At 43.1% G+C, this 17500-nt stretch overlaps 1 pseudogene; it reads right to left on the bottom strand.

The window, feature by feature from the left end:
* LOC134460381 (low-density lipoprotein receptor-related protein 1B-like) overlaps positions 1–17500 on the bottom strand; it is a 372315-nt pseudogene that overhangs the window by 136410 nt on the left and 218405 nt on the right.

Raw genomic sequence — 17500 nt, 5'->3', positions numbered from 1 at the left:
TAACAATGAACACATGTTCACAGGAGAGGAAAAACATTTACAGCCATCCCCAACATACATGTCAACACCCATTGCCATGGGCGACCTGTTCTTCTGCTACCCAGGTAAGAGATCAAGGTTTAAATGCCTAGGGGGTGTCTTAGATGTTGATGTGGGATGAATGGGCGTAGTGTTTCTCCCTTCCCTCCTACCATCTTTTTACATTGCCATCACAAGGATATGAACCTACGATGACCTCACAGTATCTACATGCAGGGCCGCTGACAGATTTGGCCAGGCCCGGGATCGTAGAAAAGGGCCCTTGCATCAATACATTGTGATGAGGACCTAATGCTGGGCCCCACCTCTGCCTGGGCCTGGGACAACTCACCCATTTGCCCCCCCCCCTTGCCGGCTTCCCTGCCAATGCCTTCACAGGGATATGAGCCTACAATGACCTCACAGTTTCTACATGACATGGTCGACTCCCGAGAGGAAGGGAAAAACATAGCAAATCTGCCAATAATCTGTCATATGACTTGACATTTCAAGACATGACCGGTGGACATGGCACACACAAAATATGAGGACACCCAGAATTTTTGGAGATCATGTTGTCCACTCTCACCGCTCAACCTTCATCAAGTCGTTGCGGCAAATCAAATGGAATGGACCAGTTATGTTTTTCGCCGCAGGCGAAATTTGCTCCTCATTTGCATTATATTAAACTTCACTTTGCTCCTGTTCGCTTGCTTTCGCCTCCCTCGTAGGAATGAATGGCGAAGTTTGCTTCGCTTGGCCAAATTCGCGTCTATGTGTCCCTACCGTTACTGTAAACAAAAAGAACGTTAACTATGTCAACCACTAAGTTAACTATTACATTGCTAATACTACAGCTACTGTAAAATATTTGTGGGGTGACAGAAAAAAACAAATATATAAATAAATAATAATAAATAAAACAAACACCAATGTGGGTTCCACGTGAGAAGAGGGGGTTAACAGCCAAAGTGCAATGCGCAGGAGAGGAGCGAGGTTAACTCCCCAGCTCAGCGCACTCCACCCATCGCTCCATCAACACCACTGATGCAACACATGGCAACCACAGACAGCATCAGCATCAGGCTTGACAACCACCTAAAACACCAGACACAAGGGATAGAGGGAGAGAGGGAGGGAAAGAGAGAGGGAGGGAGAGAGAGAGAAAGAGAACTTTGAAGGAGGTACCATCATCAAATCCCTTCCTACTCGGTGATATACATATACTTCCACACATGCGTGCGTGCGTGCACACACACGCACGCACGCACACACTTGCACGCACGAATGCACGTACACACACACGCACGCACACACACACACCACAAGCACCCGATCTAATCCAGACCCACAGCATAGATCCATGCTTCAGAAGAACCAAAACCCACCACCCTCGTCTCTCTACCCGACTCCTTCTCCCTCTCTGTGCCTGCCTCCCTTTGCTCTGACATCCCCAAAGCCTGCCCTCCCAGCATGATTAACCCCGGCTAAGACCAACCCTCTGTAGCCATAAATCTCTGCCTCAGACTGGGCTCATCTCCCCGGGGTCTCTGGGGGTCTCTGCGGCGGAGGCCCCTTGCTGTGCCCATTTCCAGGGCTCGGCGAGGCCCCATGCTGGGCCACTTTCCGCAGGCTTCCGTGCCCCTGCCATGCCTGCCTGTCTTAGGCTTAGCTTGGCTTGCCTGGTCCACACTCCATGGTGAATGGAAAGCCTAGTTTAGAGTAGGGAAGCAGGGCTGGGGTTGGAAAGTAGAAAGACTGTGTAGGGACTGAGACGCGGTATGTGTATAGGAGGGTTTTTGTGAATGTGTGTGTGTGAGGGGGTGTGTGTGTGTGCGTTTGAGAGAAAGAACGAGGAAGAGAGAAAGACAGACAGACAGACAGAGAGAGAGAGAGAGAGAGAGAGAGAGAGAGAGAGAGAGAGAGAGAGAGAGAGAGAGAGAGAGAGAGAGAGAGAGAGAGAGAGAGAGACAGAGACAGAGACAGAGACAGAGAGAGAGAGATTATGAAAAGCATATGTTGTGCAATGCCAATCGAGCAATCAAGCAATCAAGCTTTAACCCTGAGAGGAATTTGTAGAGTGAGCTCTTAGAATAAGTAGAGCCCTTAGAATAATTCAGGTGTGTGTGTGTGTGTGTGTGTGTGTGTGTGTGTGTGTGTGTGTGTATGTGTGTGTGTGTGTGTGTGCGTGCGTGCGTGCGTGCGTGCGTGCCTGTGTGCCTGTGTGCGTGTCTGTGTGGCTTTCACTTGAACGAATGACACCCCACGTCAGATGTGGCCGGAATCTGGTGTAGCCTGATTATCATGACTTTCAAATCTCTTCCAGACTTGGTCTAAAAACTAATGTTCTCAAATGGCATGGTTGACCCACTTCCCTTGGTTTGCTACTGGTCGAGGGTGGAAAAGGCTCAGCCAAAGTTTAAACTAAACATTTTCGTAGTCCCAGTAGAACCTCTCATCTTAAACCACGTCACTGCCTTGAGCACGCCTCTACCCAGGACCGTTGGAGATCCTCAAAGTTAATTGGTTCCCAACAAGTGGGTGGAGTTCCCTAGCCCAGCGGAGCTCAGAATGTACCTGAACAAGCTCTTTGCCTGAGTAGTAGCAGAGCCGAAGGTGTTGTGTCATTACGAGGTCGGAGCCTGGATAAGATCACTGCAATGCTCACCTCTGCAAAGGAGGCAAAATTTTTATATCTGTTTCATATTCTGGTTCATAATCTCATTATGAATATACACATAGTTCCTAATCTTAGATCTGATTAGATTTTAGCAATGATCCAACGTTAATTCCACTGACTTGGTGGAACATTGTACATTGTCCACAGCCAGGGCGCTAGGCACTGAGCTCCTGTGGACTATCTAGGCAGGGAGAGAGAGGCATGGAGGGACACAGGCAAAACTGAAACGCTTCACTCAAGAAGCACAGCAAGATGCCATTAAACCATCAGAACAGTTTGCAGTAAAATAAATAGATCTCCCATTGGCGATTCAGTAGACATCCATACACAAGAAAATAACTGGTTTAGGGATGTGAAAACCATCAATGAATTGAACTAAATAACATAAGAACATAAAAAGTTGCATCATCAAAATGCAGTAACCATAAGTTAAAAGAAAGATACCCATCGTATCCTAGCTATTCGCTCTAGAAAGTCACTTTGAGATACAGTAATTGTGCAGCCCTCCGGCAGTATGATCCAGATAGTTAACGAATATGCTAATTATCTTTCTCCAAAGGCTGTGCAAAGCAGCTCTTGGCAAATCTTCCCTGCAAAGATAGAAACTTAACTTGACAGTCTCCAGGCTTTTAATATCTATTGCAACGGAGGACAACACAAAAAGTTAGTAAGAGATGACTGGTGCAAATATCTAAGAGAAGGGTTGTCAGGCAAAACTTAAAAAAAAACAATGAAAAGGACAAAATGCAAATTAGAAAATGGTAAACACACATCGCGCTGCTTTTGAATTTTTCAGCAGTATTTAACTTCTAGACCTAGAGACAGTTAAAAACAAAGACAATGGAGGGGGGAAAAGAATACTGTTGAACCCTGTTGTGCAGTGTTGTAAAATGGCTTGCTTTGCAGAACGAAAATAAAGATAGACAATCAAATGAATTAAAATAAAAGTAAAAAAAACACACACACACACAATCCAGCAATCCAGAACCCCTGGTGTGTGATGAGCAGAGTTTTACTCACTTTGAGCTTTTCAACTCCACTTAAAAAGAATCCCCCAAACACACACACACACACACCCTTGACATGCTGTTAAAACTAATGGGTGGCTCTGGGCACTGATTGAGGGAGACGTCAAGCCTCTCTAATTTGCAGCAAAACTGGCAAACGCCCTGCAGTGGCAACCAGTTAATGATGGGATGCATTTACAACCACCGTGATAGCGTGATGGCTGATAGAGATGTCGGAAGACTGCTGATGGGCGGCTGAGAGATGGGGTGGGGTGGGGCAGGTGGTTGGAGAACTGCTGATGTGAATGCTAAACCTTCCATTAGCATAGGGTCACAGTTAACAAGGGGTAGACTACATGGCTATGAAGCTGTTCATGCCGATGATGATGATGATGAGCAGTCATAGTGTTGTAGTCATAGCAGTGTACTTCGAAAGTGGCAATAGTAGTACTGGTAACATTAGTAGTAGGATTAGCACTACTACTACTTCTACTACTACTAGTACTACTACTAGTAGTAGTGCTAGTTGTACTACTAGTAGTACTAGTAGTAGTAAACTGCATTTACATGCATTACTTAGCACATAATCTAAAAAGTGCTTTACAATTACTGCCAAGCATCGCACCGATCGGGCATAGCCGGAGTAGTATGGGGTTCATTGCATTAAATCATCATAACGTTAGAAAACATTATTACTTCTTCAAAAAGTAAACCAACTAGGATATCCATCAAGCCGAATGTGCTAGGGGCTGTGGATCAGCACTGAGTAACTCGGACATATGGTATGGGAATACTAGTTTCAACCTTGAGATGCACTGTCTTGAAGAAATGAGAGAAAAAAAACATAGTTTGAATTTCCTTCAACCCACACTGGCATGCACATACTGTTTGAACTAGACACAATCCGCAGATGTCTCAACATTCCACAGCACAACATATATTTTCAGATGAGGGTCAAAGATTACTTTTTCTTTTCTTTTCTTTTTTCAGTGAACGGAGACCTGGCACTGCTGCCAGATATGTAGCCAGGGGACACACTGCTAACATATGCGATTCAAAAAAAATAAAAAGTAAAATAAACTCAGTTTTCAAAGTCTCAGAAATCTCCACTATTTTTAAAGCATGTTTTTGCCCATTACTGGAAACCACGTTTGCAGACATGTCTTTCTGTTCATGTCTATATAATATAGGCATATGCATGGCAAATGATCAATAGAAATATGTTTTCAATATTGAACTTATTTTTAAACAACATATTTTTGTCCCATTACTGTGAAAACATTTACAACATGCTTTTCTTTCAGTGTCTCCCTTCTGGACATATGTATATCGATGGTCAATTATTGTACATTTGTTTCAGTGTCTGTTACAACAGATGTACCATATAATATATCTGGATTTACCCTACGTTTGTGTTTTTTCTTTGTTTTCAAGAACACTGCTGAAGGCGTCAGAACCACGAGCTGACACAGGACTGCTGGGACGGTGCAGTTGGCACGAAGATATAAACAAAGCAAACACATTTTGGATTCTTCAAAGTAGGAACAGTTCGCTTTGAGGACAGACAGCCTTGTACATTTTTTGGCAAGGTCTTCTCTTAAAAAAGCTTAATGAGGCAGCAGGAATCATTTTCCATCACTCCTGAAGGAGTCCACTCGACATGTTGGGGGAAAAAAATCATTGCTGATTTCACTCATGGCATAATAATAAATCCCCACTGTGAAGTAGTATTGTTATAAATGTATGTGTCTAAAAACAGAAATGTGGTGCCTACTAATCAAAATGTATAACTGTGATGTAATTTCTTATTGCAATATTTATTCAAATCTACATGTATTGCGTGTGCCCATGTTTCACTAAACACCTTCATCTCATGATGATTAAAGGTGCACTGTGTTATATTTGTAGCTGTTCATTTCCAGAATTCATACGTCCCATTCACAAATGTTGCCTTTTTCATTAACACTTACCACCATCATCAAATTTTAAGTATTATGACTGGGAAAATTGCACTTTTCATACATAAAAAGGGTGATATTCTCCATTGTACGCCATTTTGAATTTCCAGAAATTTATATTTTTATATTCAAAACTTACTGTACTTTCATCATATTAGTAAATATTAGTTTATTACTTTGTACATGTTAATGAAAAATCAAATTTGGCAGTAGACAGCACAGTTTCAATGAGTAGCTAGTTGCAATATCACCATCCTACACAGTGCCCCTTTAAGTCAAGTCAAGTCAAGTCAAGTCAAGTTGGTTTTATTGTCAATTTCTTTACATGCACTGGTCATACAAAGAATTTGAAATTACATGTCTTGCTTTCCCATGCAGACATAGACTAATCTAGGTAAGGACATAGACAGTATAGACATAGGCAGTACTTATACATGGACATAAGACAGTATGGACATAGACAGTGCTCATACAGACATTTAAAGTGCAAGACTGGACAACAGAAGACTTGTAGAGAACATACATTAAGAGGAGGTAATTGTTGTGCTTTTCCTAAAGTCCTTTAACCACGCACCACTACTCTGACACACATCACCTGCTTTTCTACTCTTCAGTTCTTGAAACTCTTTGGCTTTCAGCTTTCAGCCGTCAGCCTAAAGCTGATGCTAACAGGATATGACGGTAAAGTGCGGTTGAAAAGAACAGTGAAGATTGCGATTGACCTTGCGTTTGACCTTGTCTCCGCAGAGGGCAGGCACATTACCAATCATGCATTGGGGCATTCTGCTGCTGCACTGCACTGCCAGGGCTGGACTGGGGGAGATAAAGGGCCCGGGCACTTTTGGCTTAAAGGGCCCCCTCATAATTAGCGGCACAGAACTAACTCACTGGTGGATCCCACACCCTCGTGGGCCCCTATTTTCAGAAATGTACAAAACTTTTTATTTTTATTTTACATTTCTGAAAATAGGGGCCCACAAGGGTGTGGGACCCACTGGGAAATGTCAGCTGTGCCAGATGGCCAGTCCAGCCCTTTGCACTGCACAGCATTTGGTCTGTGCTGGTCTGGGGTTCTATTGTACCTTGAGGTCACTGCCATTCAATCGCATCCTATTTATCCTCCGTCCGTTTGGTCTGCTCGAGTCGATCCAATAGATGAATTCCTTTTTGTAGTCAAAGTCAATAGAGATGATGCTGTTCAGGCCCTGGAAAGAAGAAGAAGAAGAAGAATGAAGAGGGGTGGAAAAAGGAGATTGGATTAGCTCTTTTTCTTTGCTTCTTTTATTTTCCATCTGTGTGTGTGGGGTGATGTGATGGGTCTTTTTTCCACCAACATAATGGTCTTGCAATAAAGGAGATAATGTTGTTAAGGATACACATTGAAATGAAAATAATGGAAGACTTTGTTAACAGCATCACACTTTCAGGTGTTGTTCAAGGATAGAAAATGTGAAGTGCGTCAAAAAAAAAACATGGGTTGAGAGTGAGACAAACAAGGGAACTGGACAAACCATTTCAGACTTTCTCACATAGTCCACGGGCCAGGTGAGATGTCGGTACCACTCAGAGGGGCAAAGGTTGCTTATATTTTTTGAAAGGATACATGTCTGAAGTTAACATTTTTGTATGATAACCCTTCTGGAAGTACAGCCAAGTTAGCGTTATCAGCCGTTAAAGTAACACCCCCCCATCAAAAATAAAGGTTTTTAAGATGGGTGCCTGTCTTTCTACTGGCACTTGTTTAAGACATATAGGGATGGTTAATTTTGTTATGTGTGGCATCGTTGCGAAGGGGAGACTCTGAGCTTTCATCCGACACCTTTCAAGAACATTTTGGTTAAGTATAGCCCTCCCTGCAGCTCTTCAAACATTTACTCAGACACATTTTTTTCCATTTTCGCCGATATCATCTCTTGTCTTTTCATACTGTGGCATCAGGGAGCATCAGAGAGACCTATTTTAAACTCAAAAATACTGTCTCAAGTATCAGGAATCTGAAAATGTATCCTTTCACTATGTTATTCCATTTTTAGGGGGTAATTTTCAGTCTTGTATCAGGCATGCCACTTTTTTGCTGCTGTTTTTTTTGTGTGCTAATGTCTCGTATAGTCAAGAGGCAAGGCCTTTTTGAGACATTCTGCAGTTGATTATCATAGCTTGTTATATATAATCAGGGAAGCCGACAGGGGGGGGGGGACAAAGGGATGTCTTGTCCCGGGCCCAGGGAGAGACAGGGCCCAGAATTGGATCCTCATTACATTGTATGTATTGAATTTGGGGCCCTTTCACATGTCTTTGTCCAGGGCCCAGCCAAGGCTGTCAGCAGCCCTGTATATCATATGAAAGCTTGGATTGTATAGTATACAGATATGACCATGTATTTGGTGTAACTATTTGCATAGTAACCTATTTGCATAGCAACGGTTGCCAATTTGTTGTTATGACTGAAACTTAATTATATGTCCAAAATACCTCAAGATGTTTCAACCTTGAAGATGAATTTGAGTAGTAACCATAATATATATGACTCCACCCCTCTTTTCTTTTATACACCGCATTGTACATGACCCCCCACTACTCTATCAGTTCCATGTAGTGGTAAACTGGCAACGCTTCTAGGCCATTCTGCAATTGGTTATCATAGCTCATTAGACACCATATTAAAGCTTGGAGTTTACAGTGTATGAGATATTATGATATATTTGCTGTACCTACTGTATTTGCCTAGCAACGCAGGTAAAGCATTTTCCTTACCAACCAGCATCAATGATACAGTTTCTCAGCGATTCCATTGTGTTATGATACGTCAATCCTCACTACTTGTCCTAATATCAGTGTTGTGATGCAATACATCAAGAGGTTATATACAACATCTGCAACATATGTGATAATGGCCCATTTGATATTAGTCTTCCAACCGAAATCATAGCAAATGTGTGAGAAATACAATAGGCCTTTAAACATATCGTGTCAACTTTTGTAGACATATTGTGTCATGTTAAATATGACTTAAAAATGTTCGGTTACTACTACGGTTACTAAAGAGTTGAAGTTGTACTCAAGAGAGCGTATCTTTCTTAAATCTTACTCGAGGGGTAAGTAAAAATGATGTACTCATCCAAAATCTGCTCAAGTAAAGGTAAAGTAGTTCAAAAAAGTACTGAACTTAAAATGCAATTTGATGAAAAATAGTTCTTTGTTACTTTCAATTAGATGTCCTCTGGAGGCCTAGGCCTCTTTTTTTGGTCTTTTATGGCTCATTTTGTGACAGGAAAGGATTGGCGAGAGAGAGAGAGAGAGAGAGAGAGAGAGAGAGAGAGAGAGAGAGAGAGAGAGAGAGAGAGAGAGAGAGAGAGAGAGAGAGAGAGAGAGAGAGAGAGAGGCGACAGCCTGGTGCCCTATCTAGCAACGGTCCATACCTAGTCCTTTTGAGATGCTCTTCATTTAGTGGTTTTGTTTAGTCAATAATGACACATCTGGTGTTCCCAAACAGGCCCTCTTGCAGGAAAACCAGCAGGTCTATCATCTACAAACCTAAAGGCCAACTTCGGTCTTGGGTAGTGGTTTGAACAGGCAGCAGGGCTTTGTTGCATCTGGTATTGGAGACCTAGACTGTATCAGAGGTGTCATGATTTATAGCAAAATGTAAAAACTCTCTGTGATATAACACTTGTAGATCATGAAGAAGTTGAACATATTGCAAAGGAAGAGTGAGGGACAATACCATCAGAAAAGTGCAAAAAGCTCATTGATGAATGCAAAACATGTTTGGAAGCTGTCATTGTCATTGTGCACCCAAATACAACTGGTGAGGACTGTATACTGACCATTCAGAAGACAAAAATATAATTTCAGCAGGGGATGTTTTCTTGGCACACGTTGGGCCCCTTTGTACCAATCAAGCATCATTACAATGCCCCAGTCTACTTGAACATTGTTGCAGGCAGTTAAATGGCTTCTTATGGCAAAAGGGGTAGGCTACAGCAGTACCCAGCCAAGTACCAGCCCAGCAAGGTGTACCTAAGTAGCAGGTAAGTGTACATCTTCTTTGTGTATGCATTTTTTTCTTTCTAACATGGTATGTAGTATACAGTATACAGTTTTATGCATAGGTCAGTATAGAGGTGGGATTTCAACCTGCAACCCTCTGATCTGATGTCCATCTCCTGAACCACTACGCCACAACTGCCCCATGTGCTGTTACAGTATGTGTAACATGGCTGTTATGTAACTGTGTGAATGCCACAGTTGGTCCTACTCTCTACATTTACAGTGCATGTGCAGGGAGTACTACTCAGTGTGATATGAGGTTCTGTGCTATTGTGACATTAGCACATGTAGAGTAGCAGGGCAATAACAAACCCATTACATCTACTGTGACTACCAGGTTCATAGAGTTCAATGCTCAGCATGGTCTCCTATTGTAATGCACTGTACTCTACTGAACTATACTCTACTGTACAGTACTCTACTCTACTTCACTCTACTCCATTGTTCAGAACTGCTGCTTGGGTCTAGGGATGGGTCTCAGTGTATGCCTGGAAGGTGAGCTGCAGTTGCTCAGTTGGTACACCAACACATGTGAATACAGTACATGTATGCATGTTGCTTTATCGGTGGCATGGTGCAGTAGTTGTTGCAGCAGTATGAAGTTCAGAACTCGTGCTATCTTTGCAAAGCTCTGATGACATTGTACCCCACTCTTCCTTTGCAAACCTCTTCATGATCTTCACCTCAAATCAAGTGTTCTTGCGGAGGGTTTTTAAATGTTGCTGTAAATCATGATACATGTGGTACGACCAAGGCCTCCAGGAGGAGAGAAGTGCCGCAAACTCTCGAGTTAAATAAACAAGTTTTTAATGTGACAACCCCAATTATGGTACCGTCCCGCTGCACTGCTCCCTTTCGGATGCCCTTTGGGGGCTGCCCCCTTGCACGGGTCATAAATGCAATTTTGTTGTGTGTCGTGTGCACAGTGTGTAGTGTGTTGTAGAGTGCTGTGTCACAATGTGAATGGGTGTAGGAGTTAACTAGTTGGGCTTTCACTTCACTTTCACATGACTACTAAAAAGGGACAAGTTATGGGATGAGTTTATGTTGTGTTTTTCACACAATTGCTATGATTTCAATTGCAAGACTAATATCAAAGGGGACATTATCACATATATTTCTGGTATATAACCTCTGGGCGCATAACAACAGTGATTTTAGGACAAATAGTCAGGATTCAGACACCATATAACACAATGAAATCACAGAGAAACTATATCATTGATACTGGTTATGGAAAATGATTTGCCTAGTTAACATTGCTCTGCAAACAGGTACACCAAATATGATAATATCTGAATATACTACCCACTCCAAGTTTTCATATGGCATATAACAAGCTATGACAACCAACTGCAAAATGCACCTAGAGGTATTGCTTCCTGAACTTTATGAGAAAATGGCAAAACTGTGTTTTGAAAAAAATACCATGCCTCATACAAGACTGAAAATCACCCCCTAAACACGGGATAACATAGTGAAAGGATACATTTTCAGATTCCTGATACTCAAGACAATATTCTAGAGTTTAAAATAGGTCTTTCTGATGCTCCCTGATGCCACAGTATGAAAAGACAAGAGATGATATTGGCGAAAATTGAAAAAAATGTGTATGAGTAAATGTTTGAAGAGCTGCAGGGAGGGCTATACTTAACCAAAATGTTCTTGAAAGGTGTCGGATGAAAGCTCAGAGTCTCCCCCTCGCAACGATACCACACATAACAAAATTAACCATTCCTATATGTCTTAAACAAGGGCCAGTAGAAAGACAGGCACCCATCTTAAAAAACCTTTATTTTTGATGGGGGGTGTTACTTTAACGGCTGATAACCCTAACTTGGCTGTACTTCCAGAAGGGTTATCATACAAAAATGTTAACTTCAGACATGTATCTTTTCAAAAAATATAAGCAACCTTTGCCCCTCTGAGTGGTACCGACATCTCACCTGGCCCGTGGACTAACAGTCTGGAGGAGGATTAAATTGAAGCTTCCAGGCATCGTCAACTTTTCAGTCAAACCCTTATGCATGTATGTGCGTGCGTCTGAGTTCTCATACACTCCCATGTGCACACACAGACACAGACACAGACACAGACACAGACACAGACACAGAAACAGACACAGACACAGACACACAGACACACACACACACACACACTGAACATTACCCATGCTGCGTATGCATGTCTGATTGTCTGAGTGTCTCTCTGGAACCCTAGCAGAGGCAATAAAAGAACCCTCTTGCTCAGCATCAGCACCCAAGGGAGCTTTATGATCACCACAAGCACACCAACCTCAACAATCAAGTTTAATGCACCACCTACTATCTTACTGACAAGTTTTTTCATAGGCCTGTTTAACACATCAAGCCATCTTTTCACCTTCCATTTTTTTATCGAACACAAGCATTGGCAGGTTGCCAAGTACTGTATGTAGGTGCAACTTTGTGAATGAAAAAAGGTGTTTCAGCACTTCATGGGGGGGAGTTGATGTGATCTGATGATGGTGAAGTCCTCCACGCTCACCTCAGTCATGGTGTGGAGAGACGAGGTGCGAAGGTAATATCAGGGGCCTCACCTGTTTTCAGAGGGTGTAATTGGAACCATCAATGCTGATCTTCCGGATCTCATGGTGGTCGGCCAGAATGAGAAATGGCTCCTCAGCTAGTGAGAGAAAAAGAGAGAGAGAGAGAGAGAGAGAGAGAGAGAGAGAGAGAGAGAGAGAGAGAGAGAGAGAGAGAGGGAGAGAGAGACAGAGACAGAAGAGAAGAGAATTTGAAGAACACTTGAAAGAGAACATGCGCAAGTGTAAGTGCATTGTTTACATACAGTAGAATTACATATGGCCATATGGCAATACAAAGATAGTAAGAAGAGAGAGACAGCATGCACATTTGTAGGAAAAACAGTAAAGAGCAAAACTTGCTGGAGAGGGGAAAAAAACATCTGAAGAACGAAATGTAGTTAAAAAAGAATAAGGTTGCCCTATACTTGACGCCGGCATCATGCGTATGGCATAACAGTGTCATAATAGTGTCAAAACTGTGTCATAATAAAGTCATGAACGAGTCATAAACATAATTTCAATGGTATAAACGTTTTAGGGTTATGAAAAGTTGACATTGTTAGGCCTGTCTTAACCATAACCAAATTTCACTTAATGACAAAGTCGTAACATGTTTATGACATTGTCATAATGTTTGACACATGCATGACTGCATTATGACAATGTTATGACACTGTTATGTCATGCATATGATGCAGACGTCAGGTGTTAACAAAAATAGTAAGAAAAACAAATCAACAGCTAGTGTTATTGCCCCTCATGACCAGTCTGGTCCCTAACAAGCCATACAAGCCCCTAACAACCACAGCCACATGCTTTAACAACCACAGCGCTCCCTAACAGCCAAGCCCCGGCGACATGTGATATTTTGGGCACAAAATTAGGTGGCACAGTGCATGCCAACACGTCATGCCACATACGCACGCACACACACACGCGAACACACACACACACACTCACACACACACACACACACACACACACACACAGACACACACACACACACACACACACTGAGCCAGCAAGGGGGGGGGGGGATAATACCCAGTCTGCTGAGGCGTGGGCATCATCTGCACACCATGGCAACACACATCACATCGCCATGCCAATAGCTCGCGGCCGGCTCACTTAATGATCCCGGCTGTCAATCAACTACCCTCCACCTGAGCTGCACTCTGAGAAATTGGATGTAGATATTACTTTGTCTGAGTGTGTGTGTGTGTGTGCGTGCGCGCGCGTGTGCACGCGCGTACGACCGTGAGTGAGTGTGAGTGTGTGTGTGTGTGTGTGTTTGTGTGTGAGCGTGTCTGTGTGTGTGTATGTGTGTGTGTGTGTGTGTCTTTCTTCTTCCTGAGTGTGTGTGTGTGTGTGTGTGTGTGTGTGTGTGTGTGTGTGTGTGTGTGTGTGTGTGTGTGTGTGTGTGTGTGTGTGTGTGTGTGTGTGTGTGTGTGTGTGTGTGTGTGTGTGTCTCTGTGTGTGTGTGTGTGTGTGTGTGTGTGTGTGTGTGTGTGTGTGTGTGTGTGTGTGTGTGTGTGTGTGTGTGTGTGTACGTGTGCGAGTGTGCGTGTGTGTGTGTGTCTCTGTGTGTGTGTTCTTATAGGACCAGACCACAGATGGTAATTACTGTGACACCTGTTTCCTGCTACACAACACTGTCCCAAATGCCCCACAGAAACAATGGACTCTCCACACTTTGACACAGCTCCCCTCCCATGTGTATGAGGGGGCGTATAGCTGTGAACGTGTGTGTGTGTGTGTGTGTACGTGTGTGCTCATGTGTGTGGATTAAATAATATAAAAAAAATGTTGGATGGGAGTACTAAAACACAAACACAAAAAATCACACAGAAAATTCACACAAACACAAAACATGATGTGCCCATGTCCACACACACACACACACACACACACACACACACACACACACACACACACACACACACACACACACACACACACACACACACACGCACACACACACGCACACACACACGCACACACACACGCGCACACACACGGATAAAATGGAGCTTATATGTAGATGTGGTGTTGAAAGCTGCTAAGCCCGAAAAACTTTCTTTCTAAAACCAAACTTGGTTGTTACCAGAGGAGAACCTGCAGCTGTCTCCAGCTGTCTCTCTCTGTGTGTGTTTGTTTGTTTGTTTACCTGCGTGTGTGTGTTCAAGTGCGTTACCTGAAGTGGATCTGCAGCTGTGTGGGTTGGCGGCCGTGGCCTCATACCCGTCTGCACAGAGGCACTTGTAGGAGCCGTAGGTGTTCACACAACGCTGACTGCAGGGGAAGCCTAACAGACACTCGTCTATGTCCATACACGTCTTGCCATCGTTCTTCAGGTAGAAACCTTTCCAACATTTACACTGCACATAGGGACGCAGAGAGAGAGAGAGAGAGAGAGAGAGAGAGAGAGAGAGAGAGAGAGTAGGGAGAGAGAGACACAGACAAAAGAAGAAAGACGATGTGAAAACTTAAATTCTGTCTGAACATGTACATTTCGTTTTTGCTTGTAACTTTTCAAAGACCGATTTCAATACAAACCTACAACCATCCAACATATTTCTACAGAGATAAATTAATTAACTGGGAAACCATTCTTATTTTTGTTCACATTCCTTTTCCTCATCTGTGGGTGAGTAATGATGTGTCAACCAGTCTCTTGTATCCTTTTACCTTTGACTTTAATGAACAAGCATCTTTTTCCGAATGACATCTGGTTCAACAAAAGGAGGGTTAACGGTGGAATTTAGATTTGAAATTGCAATTTCAATAGTTTTGAAAAAAGCGAAAAAATAATTAACTTTGAAGATTCAAAAATTTGACAAATCTTTTTCAAACTCTCTCACATTTCTTTATTCAATAAACACCGTTTTAGAAAGTCATCTCTCACCCACCAGCGTACTACTTAGTCACAAAGGTGCTGTCAAAGACTTGTTTTTGTACAAACCATATTCAGTACCTCAACCTTTCAAAGGCTGAGAAAGATTCTGAGCAAGTTTAACAAAGAAGAAAATACGCACATCCCTATCAGCCGTCTCTGTGGGTGCAGGACTAGTTAAGTCACATGAAAACTGAAAAATAAAGTCTGTATAACAAGCTCCAGTTTCTCTTATTTTAATATAGAGGATGTCTGATGAACTGCAAAAACCTGAAACGTCACATTATTAAAATAAGAGACACGGTAGCTTGGTGTGCGGACTTTATTTTTCAGTTTTCAAAGATTCTGAGCAAGCCAGAGTTCACGAGTTTGCCGTCGAGTGCTTAGTGTACAGTAGGCATAGCCAAAAGGCATATGTGGCACGTTAGCTGGTCCTCGGCCCTGGGATGCTTTAAGTGGAGATCATGCGGGATGAGAACCGCCTCTGCCCCCTAAGTGTATAGGGGAAGTGTAGGTGGGTGATCTAGTGAAAAAGAGGAGTAGGGGAGGTGGTGGGACAATTCGGACAGCCTTTGCACATGACAGGTGACAGAGGGAAGGATGGATTTTAATTTCCGTAAAGGCGGGAGCTAGTAATGACAGCTGTCAATCACTCTCTGACTGTCTCCAGAACTACGTTTATATATTAACAACTTTTGTCAATGCCAGATTCAGAAATATAAAATCTCTGCCGCAGATTTCAGCCAACCACCAGTAGTCTCTGCAGGCAGCAATGAGCATATAACAAAGGTAGATCAACTTAGCCAGGCCACGCCCTCCTAGTGACACAACACCTTCAGCGTTGCTTCTAGTCAGGCCAGGAGCAATACAAATATCGTGTCTGAGCTCCATAAAAATTGAGATCTCCTCCCATTTTGTCGGGGAACAAACAACCAGTAACAAACCAAGGAAGGCGGGTCAACCATGACATTTGGGAAATGTTAATTGTTTTGCTCTTGGCCAGACCAAGTTTCGAAGTGATTTGAAAGTTGATGATAATCAGAATAAGATAAGATTGTGTGTGAGCGTGTGTATGTGTGTGCGGATTTATGTGTCTGTGTCGGTATAAGGGCCATGTCACAGCTGTCCCTCTAGATTGGGCTTAGTGACAGCGCTGTCACATTGGCAGGACCCTTCCAGCCAAGTCAGCATATCACATCTCCCAGGAGATGGAGGATTGGAGAGTTTGTGTGTGTGTGTGTGTGTGTGTGTGTGTGTGTGTGTGTGAGTGTGTGTGAGTGTGTGTGAGTGTACGTGTGTGTCCTGACTGGCAACTGCCATCTAAAATGTTGGCTAACATGCCTATCCATCACCACTGTGGATAACCTACCATGGTTTCAAACTGAGTGTATGTGTATATGTGTGTATGTGTAAGTGTGAGGTGTTTGTGTGTGTGTGTATGTGTGTGTGTCTGTGTGTGTGTGTGTGTGTGTGTGTGTGTGTGTGTGTGTGTGTGTGTGTGCGCGCGCGTGTGTGTGTGTGTGTGTGTGTGTGTGTGTGTGTGTTGTGTGTGTGTGTGTGTGTGTGCATTTGTGTGTGTGTGTATGTGTGCAGACTGATAATATCTCATTACGGGTTTCTCCTCCAATATTTTCTCTAACAGCAAGAATGTCATTAACATTTTCGGGGTAACGCGGTAATGAGTGTTTGACTTGGGCACTAACCCCCTTCGAATGAATGTATTTGTGTGTGTGTGTGTGTGTGTGTGTGTGTGTGTGTGTGTGTGTGTGTGTGTGTGTGTGTGTGTTTTGCGTGTGTGTGTTTTGCGTGTGTGTGTGTGTGTGTGTGTATTTATCTGGTATAATACATTTTTAGTGAAACATGCTGTAAATATATTAATCCCCAACAAAAGCAAACGTAAGGATTCTGCACTTTGCTCCTACAAATACACAAACTCCCACCCTCCCAAAAACACACACACACTGCTCCCACCCTCCCAAATACAAACACACGCACGCACGCACGCACGCACGCACACACGCAAGCACGTACGCACACACACACACACACACACACACACACACACACACACACACACACACACACACACACACACACACACACACACACACACACACACACACACACACACACACACACACACACACATTTTCATCAGTTAGTGCCCATGTCAATATGGTGTGCGTGCAAGCATACGTGTTTGTGTGTGTGTGTGTATGTGTGAGTGTGTGTGTGTGTGTGTGTGTGTGTGTGTGTGTGTGTGTGTGTGTGTGTGTGTGTGTGTGTGTGTGTGTGTGTGTGTGTGTCTGCACGTGTTGTTTCCCCACC

Source organism: Engraulis encrasicolus, chromosome 12 (assembly GCF_034702125.1).
Source record: "Engraulis encrasicolus isolate BLACKSEA-1 chromosome 12, IST_EnEncr_1.0, whole genome shotgun sequence".
Lineage (NCBI taxonomy): Eukaryota > Metazoa > Chordata > Actinopteri > Clupeiformes > Engraulidae > Engraulis > Engraulis encrasicolus.
The sequence above is the reverse complement of the archived record's forward strand: the minus strand, read 5'-3'. Positions and strand labels throughout refer to the sequence as shown.